This window comes from Balaenoptera borealis (genome assembly GCF_965194805.1).
Source record: "Balaenoptera borealis genome assembly, chromosome: 5".
In the NCBI taxonomy this organism is placed as follows: Eukaryota; Metazoa; Chordata; class Mammalia; order Artiodactyla; family Balaenopteridae; genus Balaenoptera; species Balaenoptera borealis.
This window is the reverse complement of record NC_138862.1, coordinates 136,418,968-136,431,806: the sequence shown is the minus strand read 5'-3', so window position 1 is coordinate 136,431,806 and position 12,839 is coordinate 136,418,968. Positions and strand designations below refer to the sequence as shown.

General features: G+C 47.3%; 1 long non-coding RNA gene across 1 annotated transcript; it reads right to left on the bottom strand.

Annotated features, from left to right (window-relative positions):
* Positions 1 to 1,739: 1,739 nt before the first annotated feature.
* Positions 1,740 to 9,577, bottom strand: LOC309629141. Its single transcript, XR_014244886.1, has 2 exons — positions 7,737 to 9,577; positions 1,740 to 6,397 (listed from the first exon to the last, which is right to left on the bottom strand). It is a non-coding gene; the product is annotated as an uncharacterized lncRNA (long non-coding RNA).
* Positions 9,578 to 12,839: the final 3,262 nt, after the last annotated feature.

The window sequence follows — 12,839 nt, the reverse complement described above, 5'->3', positions numbered from 1 at the left end:
AATCAACATAGTGAAAATGACTATACTACCCAAAGCAATCTACAGATTCAGTGCAATCCCTATCAAACTACCAATGGCATTTTTCACAGAACTAGAACAAAAAAATTTTACAATTTGTATGGAAACACAAAAGACCCCAAATAGCCAAAGCGATCCTGAGAAAGAAAAATGGAGGTGGAGGAATCAGGCTCTCTGACTTCAGACTATAGTACAAAGCTACAGTAATCAAGATAGTATGGTACTGACAAAAACAGAAATATAGATCAATGGAACAGGATAGAAAGCCCAGAGATAAACCCACACACATATGGTCACCTTATCTTTGATAAAGGAGGCCACAGTATACAATAGAGAAAAGACAGCCTCTTCAATAAGTGAGGCTGGGGAAACTGGACAGCTACATGTAAAAGAATGAAATTAGAACACTCTCTAACACCATACACAAAAATAAACTCAAAATGGATTAAAGACCTAAATGTAAGGCCAGACACTATCAAACTCTGAGAAGAAAACATAAGCAGAACATTCTATGACATAAATCACAGCAAGATCCTTTTTGACCCATCTCCTAGAGAAATAGAAGTAAAAACAAAAATAAACAAACAGAACCTCATGAAACTTAAAACCTTTTGCACAGCAAAGAAAACCATAAACAAGACGAAAAGACAACCCTCAGAACGGGAGAAAATATTTGCAAATGAATCAACAGACAAAGGATTAATCTCCAAAATATATAAACAGCTCATGCAGCTCAATATTAAAAAAACAAACAACCCAATCCAAAAATGGGCAGAAGACCTAAATAGACATTTCTCCAAAGAAGACATACAGATGGCCAAGAAGCACATGAAAAGGTGCTCAACATCAGTAATTATTAGAGAAATGCAAATCAAAACTACACTGAGGTGTCACCTCACACCAGTTAGAATGGGCATCATGAGAAAATCTACAAAGAACAAATGCTGGAGAGGGTGTGGAGAAAAGGGAACCCTCTTTCACTGTTGGTGGGAATGTAAATTGATACAGTCACTATGGAGAACAGTATGGAGGTTCCTTAAAAAACTAAAAATAGAAGTACCATACGACCCAGCAATCCCACTACTGGGCATGTACCCTGAGAAAACCATAATTCAAAAAGAGTCATGTACCACAATGTTCATTGCAGCAGTATTTACAATAGCAGGACATGGAAGCAACCTAAGTGTCCATTGACAGATGAATGGATAAAGAAGATGTGGCACATATGTACAATGGAATACTACTCAGCCATAAAAAGAAATAAAATTGAATTATTTGTAGTGAGGTGGGTGGACCTAGAGACTGTCATACAGAGTGAAGTAAGTCAGAAAGTGTAAAACAAATATTGTATGCTAACACATATATATGGAATCTAAAAAAAAAAAAAAAGGTTCTGAAGAACCTAGGGGCAGGACAGGAATAGAGACGCAGACATAGAGAATGGACTTGAGGACACGGGGAGGGGGAAGGGTAAGCTGGGACGAAGTGAGAGAGTGGCATGGACGTATATACACTACCAAGTGTAAAATAGATAGCTGGTGGGAAGCAGCCACGTAGCACGGGGAGATCAGCTCGGTGCTTTGTGTCCACCTAGAGATAGGGAGGGTGGGAGGGAGACGCAAGATGGAGGGGATAAGGGGATATATGTATATGTATAGTGATTCACTTTGTTATACAGGAGAAACTAACACAACATTGTAAAGCAATTATACTCCAGTAAAGATGTTTAAAAAAATAATGTTTTTATTATGATAAAACATACATAAGATAAAATTTAACATTTTAACCATTTTCAAATACACAGTTCACTAGCATTAAGTACATTTACATTATTGTACAATCATCATCACTACCCATCTGCAGAATCTTTTCATCTTCCCAAACTGAAACTTGGTACCCATTAAACAATCACTCCCATCCCCTTCTCTCCCCAGCCTCTGGCAAGCACTATCCTACATTCTGTCTCTATGAATTTGACTTCCCTAGGCACCTCATATAAGTGGAATCATACAATATTTGTCCATTTGTGACTGGCTTATTTCACTAAGGATAATGTCTTCAGGTTCATCCATGTTATAGCATGGATCAGAATTTCCTTCCTTTTTTAGACTGAATAATATATTCCATTGTATGGATGGACCACATTTTGTTTATCTATTCATCCATCGATGGACATCTGGGTTGTTTCCACCTTTTAGCTATTGTGAATAACACTGCTGTGCATACGGATATACAAATATCTATTCAAATCCTGGCTTTCAAATCTCTTGGGTATACATGCAGAAGTGGAATTGCTGATATTCCTGTGTTTAATTTTTTGAGGAACCACAATAATAATTATTTTAAAACTTAGATGATCATTTTGATGACCCAGATGTTCACATCTCCCAGTGCTTATGCCCTTGTGTGTCCCCTCCCACATTAACTGTGGGCCAGGCCTGTCACTGCTTTGACTGATAAAATATAGACAAAACAATGCTATACCAATTCCAAAACTGGACTTTAATTGATCTGGCAGCTTCTACTGCCTTCCTTTTGGAAGGCTTCCTCTTGGCACAGTCCTACTTAGAACTTAGCCACCATGCCATGGGACAGTCCAAGTGGTCACCTAGAAAGGCTCACACGGAGAAGAGCCAAGTGCCCCAGGTGACAGCCCCAACTGAGCTCCCAGTCAAGCACCAACTGATTCCAGATGCCCAGGCATCCCGGACATTTCAACTTCAGCTGAGCTCCTGGTCAATGCTTCAGATGATTATAGTTACCCACTGTCCCAGCTAATCTTACTTGGAGCAGAAGAACCACCCCATGAAAGATAATATACTGTTGTTTTAAGCCACTAAGTTTTGAGGTGATTTGTTATGCAGCATTAGCTAGCTGAAACAAAAACCCTTTCAAATGTTTTAGAGCAAGAGCAAAATGCATTACATCTAATGTAAGATTTGGTTAGAATTTAAGATATTTGATATAGAGTGAAATAGGCCCAGAGCCTTCAAAGACCTTAAATATCTTAGGCACTAACAAACAAACAAGTAAAAAGATGCAAAGCAGCTGGTGGGAGATGGGTCCCTAGAACCAACAGCCACAGTAGGATTTTTATAGCTGCTGTGGTTGTTGTTGTTTTGATTGAGTTAAAGGCTTGGCTGGCCCAGATCAGCATGCCAGTTAGCTGCTATCATCCTTATACTAAAGAAGGCAGCCGGGGATTTTTCCCCCTATGTGGCTTGGCATACAGCTTTCGGGGGATTTGAACTCTTAATTAGAAGCTTCCTTTTCCCCAGAAATTACCATGCAGCTGAGAGATAAGAATGAAGTCAGCCAAGACTGTTCTCAGATTCCCATAAGCACAGAAAATAAGCAGCCCGAACTTGAAGCCTTGAAAGCTGTGGCTGAGATGGGGCTCACTCACTTGGGCCCTGAGTCTCCGTCCCTCTCTCACTGCCAGACACTACAAGGAAAGCAGCTTCTGCCTTGCTCTGTTCTCCCAAGCTGGGGCCCCATGACCCAGACCTGCAGGAACGGTCCTGGTCTTAGGCAGGAAGAATGGTGGGCAGTGGGTTCACTCAGTATTCAATACTATATACTGAGCACATACTATGTGCCAGGCAGGCGCTATGCTGGGCACTGGGCATATGTTGGTAAATAAAATAGACATGGTCCTTCCTGTCATGGAGACTGCTGCTCGGTGGAGGAGACGGATTATAAACACACAAGGACAATACAGGTGCTGCATTTGTTCATACCTCAGGGGCCCTTTGCATGGCTTCATCTTCTTTTTTTTTAATATTTGGCTGTGCTGGCTCTTAGCAGTGCCATGTGGGATCTAGTTCCCCAACCAGGGATCGAACCTGGACCCCCTTAATTGGGAGCTCGGGGTCTTAACCACTGGACCACCAGGGAAGTCCCTGATTTCGTCTTTTTATTTATTTATTTATTTATTTATTTTTGGCTGCGTTGGGTCTTTGTTGCTTCGCGCAGGCTTTTCTCCAGTTGTGGCGAGCGGGGGCTACTCTTTGTTGTGGTGTGCAGGCTTCTCATCACCGTGGCTTCTCTTGTTTCAGAGCACGGGCTCTAGGTGCGCGGGTTTCAGTAGTTGTGGCACACAGGCTCAATAGTTGTGGCGTACGGGCTTAGTTGCTTCGTGGCATGTGGGATCTTCCCGGACCAGGGATCAAACCCGTGTCCCCTTCATTGGCAGGTGGATTCTTAACCACTGTGTCACCAGGGAAGTCCCTGATTTTGTCTTCTTGATGTTGCTCTTTATTCTACTATATTTGTCATTGGGTGTCAGCTTAAACATAACGTCCTCACCTTCCTTGCTGCCCACTCACCCTGACCCTCTCAGATTGTATTAGGTGTCCTTCCAGTGTGTTCCTCTGCCCAGCTCCATCACTGCATGAATACAATCTGAGAGGGTCAGGGTGGGGGGCTGCCTGGAGGAGGCATTCTCCATGTTGAATGTTAATGGACAGAGGAATGGAATGGGGGTGGCTGGGCAGAAAAGACAGCAAGGGTACAGGCACAGAGGGGAGAAACATCTTGAGCAGTCAGAGAACAAGAAGCCGCTGGGGGTGGGGGGGGAGGAGGATAGAGCGGGAACGAGGAAGGGGGTGAGGTTAGCCTGGCAGTAGGACCCATTTGGTACAACACTGGACCCCAGTTTTGATGATTAGATCCTCTCTTGTTCCATCTATCCTCCCGTCTCCGCATCCCACCCAGGACCTAGTAACCTGCTATGTGACAGCCAGGATCCAGATTCACGACGAACAGGTGAGCAGTTTTGTCGCTGTTGGTCATTTCTTTGGGAAGAATTTTTTGACTACCTTGGAGAGTCTGAAGGTAAGCATTTTTCTGTTATGCTTCTTTTTGCCCCTGGTAACAGCGAGCTTTTAAAAAGTCAGCATATGTCCATGAACTTTGAAGAACTGCAGCAAGGAATCCAGGAAATTCCATTGTTTGGACAACGGGCAAGGAAGGCAGCTTCCTCCCAGGAGCAGGCAACACTTGCACCCACCCTGCAATTAGACGGAAGGACAGACAGCCAGTTAGAGGAGAAGATTAGCATTTAACAGAACCTGGGTTTTTTCTGGTTTATTAGAAACCTCAAGAGACCCAAATTTTGCTTTCCCCTTCCACAGTGAAAACTCGAATACTTCTTGTGGTTTCATCTACTTTGTTAATTTAAAAACTTGGCCACTAAAATAGGATCCGTGATGCTGTAAAACCTGAAAGGGCAATTTTGGAAGAAGCGTTGCAGTGGTAGATTTCCAGCTACCCTCCCAGGCTGCTCACCAAGGGGCAAACTAAGTTCCTTTTAACATGAACTGCTCAGCAAGAAATGTTTTGCCCACATTTAAACCCATACCCAGAGTCCCCTGTAGTCTTCAAATCTGTCTGTCACGCTGGATTTACACACACTCGCATCGTGGGGGCCTAGAGACTTGGAGGCACGGTGCTTCAGGAGGCCAGGATGGGGGCAAGTGCTACCGAGACATTGGGGAGAGCGGGGCAGGGGGACCTCAGATGAGTGCGCTGCATCTCTGTCATGTGCTGCCCCTGCAGTTGCCTGGGGCTGGGGGTCTGAGGGCAGGGGGCAAAGAGCAGCCAGAGAGGGCAGGATTAATGCCAGGATCGTAGCCATCAGAAGGGGCAAAAAGCCACTTTGGGCCCACAGTGACATGACCCTCAAGGCTGAAGACAAGTTCTGGGATGAAAAGGAAGTGAGAGAGATTGATTTTACAATAGGGTTGCCAGATTTAGCAAATTAAAATACAGAATTCTCAGTTAAATTTAAATTTCAGAAAAAAAGATTACTTTAGTATAACTATATCCCAAGTGTTGCATGGGATATACTTATACTAAAAATTTCTTTCATTGTCTACCTGAAATTTTAATGTAACTGGATGTCCTGCATTTAATCTTCCTTGTATGTCTCCAGCTCACCAGTTCCTCCACCTGGTGTACCAGCCCACCCCTGTCCCTGGTGTTTTCTTTCCCCTTTCCTCCTCTCTGGCCCTCCTTCTTCCTCGCATTCTTCCCCAGTGATACAAGAGAGGATCTGACAACAGGTCCCAAATAACTGGAGCTCATTCAATATTGATATATTCTCTTGCTTCCATTTGCATGTTTACTTCTTTGTGGCTGTCCAAAGTTTAAAGACTTTATTTCCTGCTAAAATTACCCCAAGCAATATACAACCGAGGAGGGGGAGATATAGGGACAACTGCTTTAATAATTCAAGAATCCCTTCTGAAGTGCTGGAGAGTGTAAACTGTTCGCACCAGGCCCCCTACTTTGTTGGCACCTCCCTGGAGAAATCCAGCTTGCAGCCTCCAGATCCAATGGTAGCCACCCAAGCCTGCGGCCACTCAGGTACTTTCATCTGGGGAACAGGAAGAAATGGAAAACACGGGGAATAGGAGGCAGAGACAAAGCACCCAACTATTGCAGGGTGAGATCCAGGATCGTTGTAATTGCATTTATGTGAGTGTCAGAGTTTGCATGTGGGGTGGTAGGTGGTAGGTGGTATTGGGGAAAACTTATCAACACGGAAGCTGACGATACATACTGGCGGCCTAAACTAACGAGAAAAGTTAAATGAGTTTGGCTATGTCGAAATAACACTTATTATAGTCATTTTGGTGAGCCTTCTACCATGGATGCCTAATTACCATATGGTGCCATAATACTTATGTGTATCATTATATATGCCTTAAATTAACTTTGTTATAAAGTGTAATTTGATTGGAATAGGAGACTCAACATGTGTCAAATTGAGCCTTTGGAGTGTGTTACTCATGCAGGATGGAGCTCTCCTGCTCTGAGAAATTCAGCGCAGCTATGGGCTGAGTCATGGTGAGAAGGCCACCTTTGAAATAGCTCCCGATGACCCTCCACTTCCCAGCGTTCATGCCTTTTGTAATCTGCCCCCTCCAGGGTACAGCGGGCCTAGTGACTCGCTTCTAACAAATAGAATACAACAAAAGTGATGGGATGGCACTTCTGAAGCTGGTGTAAAATGCCTGTGCCCTCTGCCCTTCTTGCAGTCCCTCACTCTCTCTTACTCTGGCAAAAGCCAGCTGCCGTGTCATGAGCTGCCCTATGGAGACGCCTACACGCCTGGACCCTAGCAAGGCCTCTGACCAACAGCCAATGAGAACCTGAGACTTGCCAACAGCCAGGGAGTGAGCTTGGAAAAGGATCCACCCCCAGTTGAGCCTTGAGATGCAGGCAGCCCTCGTGGAACCTTCATGCAATCTTGTGAGAAGCTCCAAACCAAAGGCATCCTGACCCACAGAAACTGAGATCATCATTACTACTAATAATAATTCATTAATATTAAATGCTGGTTGTTTTACACTGCTCAACTTTGGGGTAATTTGTATGCAGCAACAGATAAAAGAATACGGTCACTTCCTGAGGACTGCACTTCTGTGGTATGTCACTGAGAGAGTGGGGAAAAGTCTAACCGTTGTATCCGACCGCGCGGACCCAGCAGCCGACGAGGAGGCTAGCGTGGGTGGTGATGGGCGGCTGGGGGCTGGGAAGGAAGAAAGACATGGAGGCTGGTGCTTTACTGCATCAACATTGCCAAGTTCTCAGGAGCTCTAGAAATGCTCCTGCCTGTCGCTAAACATTCCTGAAATCCTGCTATCATAACTCTGATTCCTGTTTGCAAACTGAATACCCCATCACCCGCCAGGGCCCGGAGCTGCTCTTACCTCTCCCTTTGATTTGTGTTCTTGGTCAGGTCCCAGGCCACTCCTCTCTGAGGCTCCTCAGATGTGGACTCTTTAGGAAAGGATGCCCCGTTATTCAACGCTCTCAGTCTCTTGGCTCCAAGCCTTCCCTTCTGTCCTCAGCTGTGAGATGCTGGGGCTGGGTGGGACTCCGCGGACCAAACCCGGCTTTGTCAGCCGCGCGCTGCCGGGATCTGCCGACAGGGGGCGGTAGAGCGCGCTGCAGGGCTGGAGGTGGCGGGCCTACTCCCTCCGCTTCCTCCCGGTTCCTGCTCGCACCAACCCAGCCTCACTGGCTCGCCCCAGCTGCGCCAGTCCCCGTGGCAGCTGCTGAATCCAGTCTGCAGATTCCTCGACACTCGCAGAGCCAGCTTCCTGGGGCCCCTCAGAGGCACCAGCACCCGCTAAGCAGCACCCACTCCACGGAGATTGGAGTCCCAGCCACCAGATCCCTCCTCCGAGTTTCTAAGTTTGCGTAATTTCAGTCTCTCCCTTTATCTTGCGTCCCCCCACCTTGGGGGGCCGCTGCTTCCCAGATGCTGCCTCCGTGATGCTTTAGACTTCTGCTTGGCCTCTGCAGTTACCTCGTTAACAAGTCTTGCTCTTTCTTGCATCCTCTCTGTTATAAAAACAAGCTGCTTTGATTTCTGTCTCCTGCTTGTACCCTGGCTGACACGGGGGTTCCCACGCCACTCCTGGCCTCTGGCCAGCTTCCCATCTTACTCTTCCAAAAAAAGCTTCCCCCCGGGCCCTGCGCAGCCAGCCCTCCAAGGGAATCCCCCTGACATGTGTACCCCGGGCTCTTGTCATCACCCCAGTCCCAGCCCTGCCCTCAGCGAAGAGACGGGGGAGGTGTAGACCAGAGACCGGCTAAGCTCAGAGCCAGTGAAAAAGGGGGAGGGGTGGGGGGAGGTCGGTGCAAAGAAGCGGGAGCCCAGCTCCGGAAGTGCTGGTGCCCAGTATGTCCAGCCTCAGCTGGAGTCACAGGTGACAGCAGAGAGCAGGGGAAGGTGAGGAGCAGCGCTGGCCGCCGGCCTGGGAACCGTGGGGGACTCCCACTCATCAGCTGCTAGCTGGTTTTACCTGCTTAAGGGGCACCTCCATGGCTGGCCATGTCCTTTCTTTCAAAGGGCAGGGAATTCCCTGGTGGTCCAGTGGTTAGGACTCTGCACTTTCACTGCCGAGGATGCTGGTTCAATCCCTGGTGGGGAGCTCAGATTCCAGGGCCAAAAAACCAAAACAAAAGACAGTGTTACAAGCCTCCCACTGACAGGTGGCCCTGAGGCCATTAAAGGACTGTATTTCGTAATATTTCTGTGTGAGTTAAGGGGCCCTTTTATAACACAATTGCTTAGGAGGGGAGGCCAGAATACAAACTTAAATTTAGACGTAAAACTCATTCTGTCAGGCAGTGTCTAAGCAGGAAAACAGAACCCAGTTTAAGTATTTAAACAGATGGGAATATGATGCAGTGAATTGGTTACACAGACGATGCAAAATCTGAGTGTTCAAAAGGGCCCTGGGGAGATTAATGCCACAGGAAGCCACTGGCCTTTGAGGCAGGACAGAGGAAGAAGTGGTGCCCAGGTTGGGCTCTCTGGAAGCAGACAGGCATAGTTTGGGGTTCATGGTGTTTATTAGGGGTCAGCTCCTGGGAGGGAAAGGAGAAACAGGATGGCAGAGGAAGAAGCTGCCCTGTGATGCAGACCAAACAAAACCTCAGCCAGGTCTGGAGTGTTGCCCACCAGCATGTCCTGCATTCAGCCAAAATGGCTGGGCACTTAATACCCACCCCCTTGGTCAGGGGATGTGGGCTGGTTGGGAAGAGCATGACACCGCAAGGCTGACCCTGCAGGAGCTGATGGCTGGAGGTGGGCTGCCAGCTTCACCCCTGCCATCGGGCAGCAGGTCCTTCCTTGAAGGGGACCTGAGCGTCTCATGTCTCCCACAGTAGTGTCGCCAGAGCCCAGGGGGCAGAGGTTCCCTGATGGAGGCTGGACCCACCCTCGGTCTGAATGGCGGAGTTGGAGCCAGGCTCTTAATGGAGATTCTGCGCAAGGCAGAGGAGGAAAGAAATACCTGGCCTTGCCCTTCCTCCTGCTAATGATGTCTGACTAGTGGCTCCTACTGGCCAGCCCTGGTCAGAAAGAGCTGCCGGGGAGCTGGAGAAATCCAGCCTGCAGGTGTGAGCACCTTGAGCGGAGCTGGGGAAGGGAAAGGACTCTGCAAGCAAACAGACCCAGGAAATCCTTTCAGCGATTTTTCCTCTTACTTCCTCTCCCCAAAGCAACCGGGCTCAGAACCAGGGCCTACTGACTGCCAGCCCCCAACCTGCTGTGCTCCCCGTCAGAACAGGCCACTGTATCTCGCTGAGAAAAACCGCTTCAGGAACGAAGGCCTCACCCCCTCAGCTGCTAGGAGTACAGCCCTCAGTGGTGACCCCTTTGGGGGTGGCTGAGGAGAGCCATTGTGCCCAAGACCATACCATACCCCTTTCTGTGGTGGCCGGTATCTAATGGCTGACTGAGGAGAGGTGTCCGCCATACTTTTCTTTATACCACTTACTACCACCTGACCAATTATTTATAATGTGTTTACTGTGTCTCCACCGCTCAAGAGCAGGAAGTTTGGCTTTGTTCATAGTTGTATATACACAGTGCCAGTGTTTAGCACACAGTGTGAATTCAATTAAATTTGTTAATGAATTCATTCATTCATCCGTTCATTCATTCACCAAGTGCTAAGCCCTATGCCACGCACTGATGATATAATGGTGCAAGACCCTATGGGGCCTTCCCAGGATAGACCCCTCCCCCATATCCTCTGCTGTAGCTCCTCTCTGAAGTGCCCAGATCATAGTATCTCATGCCTATTTCCTGAGCTTTTCAGAGGCTAAAACCCACCACCAAGTGGAAGAAATTAACTACTTGATGATCATGAGCGTGTAGCCCCCAGACCTTTTGGTGCCTAAGGTTTGATCACCATCATCCAATCAGAGAATTGTGCATGAGCTGATCACAGACCCTGGGATGCTCCTCCCTCACTTGGCCTTTAACAATGCTTTGCTGAAACGTTCCAAGGAGTTCTTGTTTTTTGAGACAAGCCACCCATTCTCCTTGCTTGGCCCTGTAGTAAATGTTTCTCTGCTCCAAACTCTGATGTTCCAGTTTATCTGGCCTTACACACGCAAACTTGTTTTTGGTAACAGTGATGCCTTTGGAAATTTCTGATCTACTGGGGAAATTAGACAAGTAGAAAAATAATGCTAACACAACGTGGCAGGTGCTGTACTGACGCATAGTTATCAACCAACGTGACTAACTTGTGCTGCCGAGGCAGAGCTTCACTGTGCAGGAGATAAGGGACTGCTTTCCAGGAGGGTGCCAGGCAGACGGGCCCTGGAACGGGTGAACCCCAGGATGGCCTGAGCAGCCAGGCACGTGACCACAGGGGTCTCCAGGACATCAGGGTCAAGAGGACAATGAGACAGGGGAGGCCAGGCAAGCCCTCACATTCAGCACTACCACTTCTGGAAACTTGGTCCTCAGAACAAGAGCTTGAATGTGCAAAGACTCATGTACGAGGCAGATCACTGCCACATCGGTTCCAACGGCAGAAAATAAGGAGCAATGTCAGTGTTGATCAGAGGGAAACAGCTGAATAAATAAAGGCACTTCCATACTTTGGAACTGCAGCTATTAAGAGGAGTTGCATTCGTCTATGTGTACCAACTTGGAAAGATGTACATGATACAACGCTAGATGGAAAGGGAGATTACGGAATGATATGCACGTATTGATACCCATTTTGTTCGAATATATGCACACGTGTGTTTATATAAATATAGAAAATCATCTGGAAGGAAACAGGCAGTTGGGACTTGGGATAGGAATAGACAAGGGGACACTATCACTTTGGGGTATGATTTGAATTTGTTAAAACCAGTGTGGATTAACTTTCAAATTAAGTAAAGTGAAAAAAAGAGAAAAAAGAAAGTCCGAGGAGCTTATGGTCACCATGCATTGGGGACAAACTGAAGGTGGACAAAACAGGTTGGGATAATTGATCCAAATCAGGCCACAGGGGTTAAAGCAAATGAAAGGCAAGAATCAGGAAGGTGAGTTAGTTCAAGACCAGGGCAGGGCAGTGCGGACGGGCAGAGACACAGGAGACCTGATTCCAGGAGAGGCACCATTGACCTCTGCAGTGACCCACTTCCTACAGGCCTTACGTGTGTGCAGGAGGCTTCAGTGATCACAAAGAGCCCCTTGCAGTCACACGGTACTCTCCCGGGAGCAGGGAGAGCAGAGCTCGGATGTTCTCATCAGGCAGACCCAACCCTTCTAATAGCTTTCTCTAAGCCAGCCCTCCCTCCATACCTCCCTGAGGAAAGAGAAGATGGAAGGCCTCTGCCTTTTCTCACCAGCTCCGTTTACCAAAAAAAAAAGGCCTTTCTTTTTTGCTTCTTGCAGGACCCCCCAGAGCCTTTAGCAAGCTTATTGTTTGCCTTGTGAGTCTCTAAGAGGGGATGCCAGCTGCAGTATTTCCAAAAAGTCATTTAACCACAGGGCACTCCTGCATTAGGTAATAGATTTTACTTGCCATCAAGTTTTAATGACACAAGTATTCCGTGGGTGCTTGCTCCTTGTCAAGAGCTCCAGGTCATCCTACTGGAGGGAAAGGCCACGTGGAAAGAGAGGGCCTGGAGGATGAGACACCTCATGAAGAAAGAAGCCATGTGCAAAAGGCCTGAGCTGCCCGGCCTGAGAGTGGGACCATCTTGACTCTTCAGTGAAGGCAGCCGCATGAGAGAGGCAGCTAGTTCTCGTGGGACAGAGACAAGGCAGCCCTGCTGACCGACCGCTGCCTGAAGTCCTGACCATAGAATCGTGGTTTTTGTGTTAAGCCACCAAGTTTTGGGGTTGGTGTGTTATGCAGCCATAGATAACTGATATGCTCCTATCCCATCCCCAATGTCAATCTCCTCCTCTTCCGAGGAAAGATCTTAAAACTCGTTTTTTTTAAAAAAAATATTTATTTATTTATTTATTTATTTATTTATGGCTGTGTTGGGTCTTCGTTTCT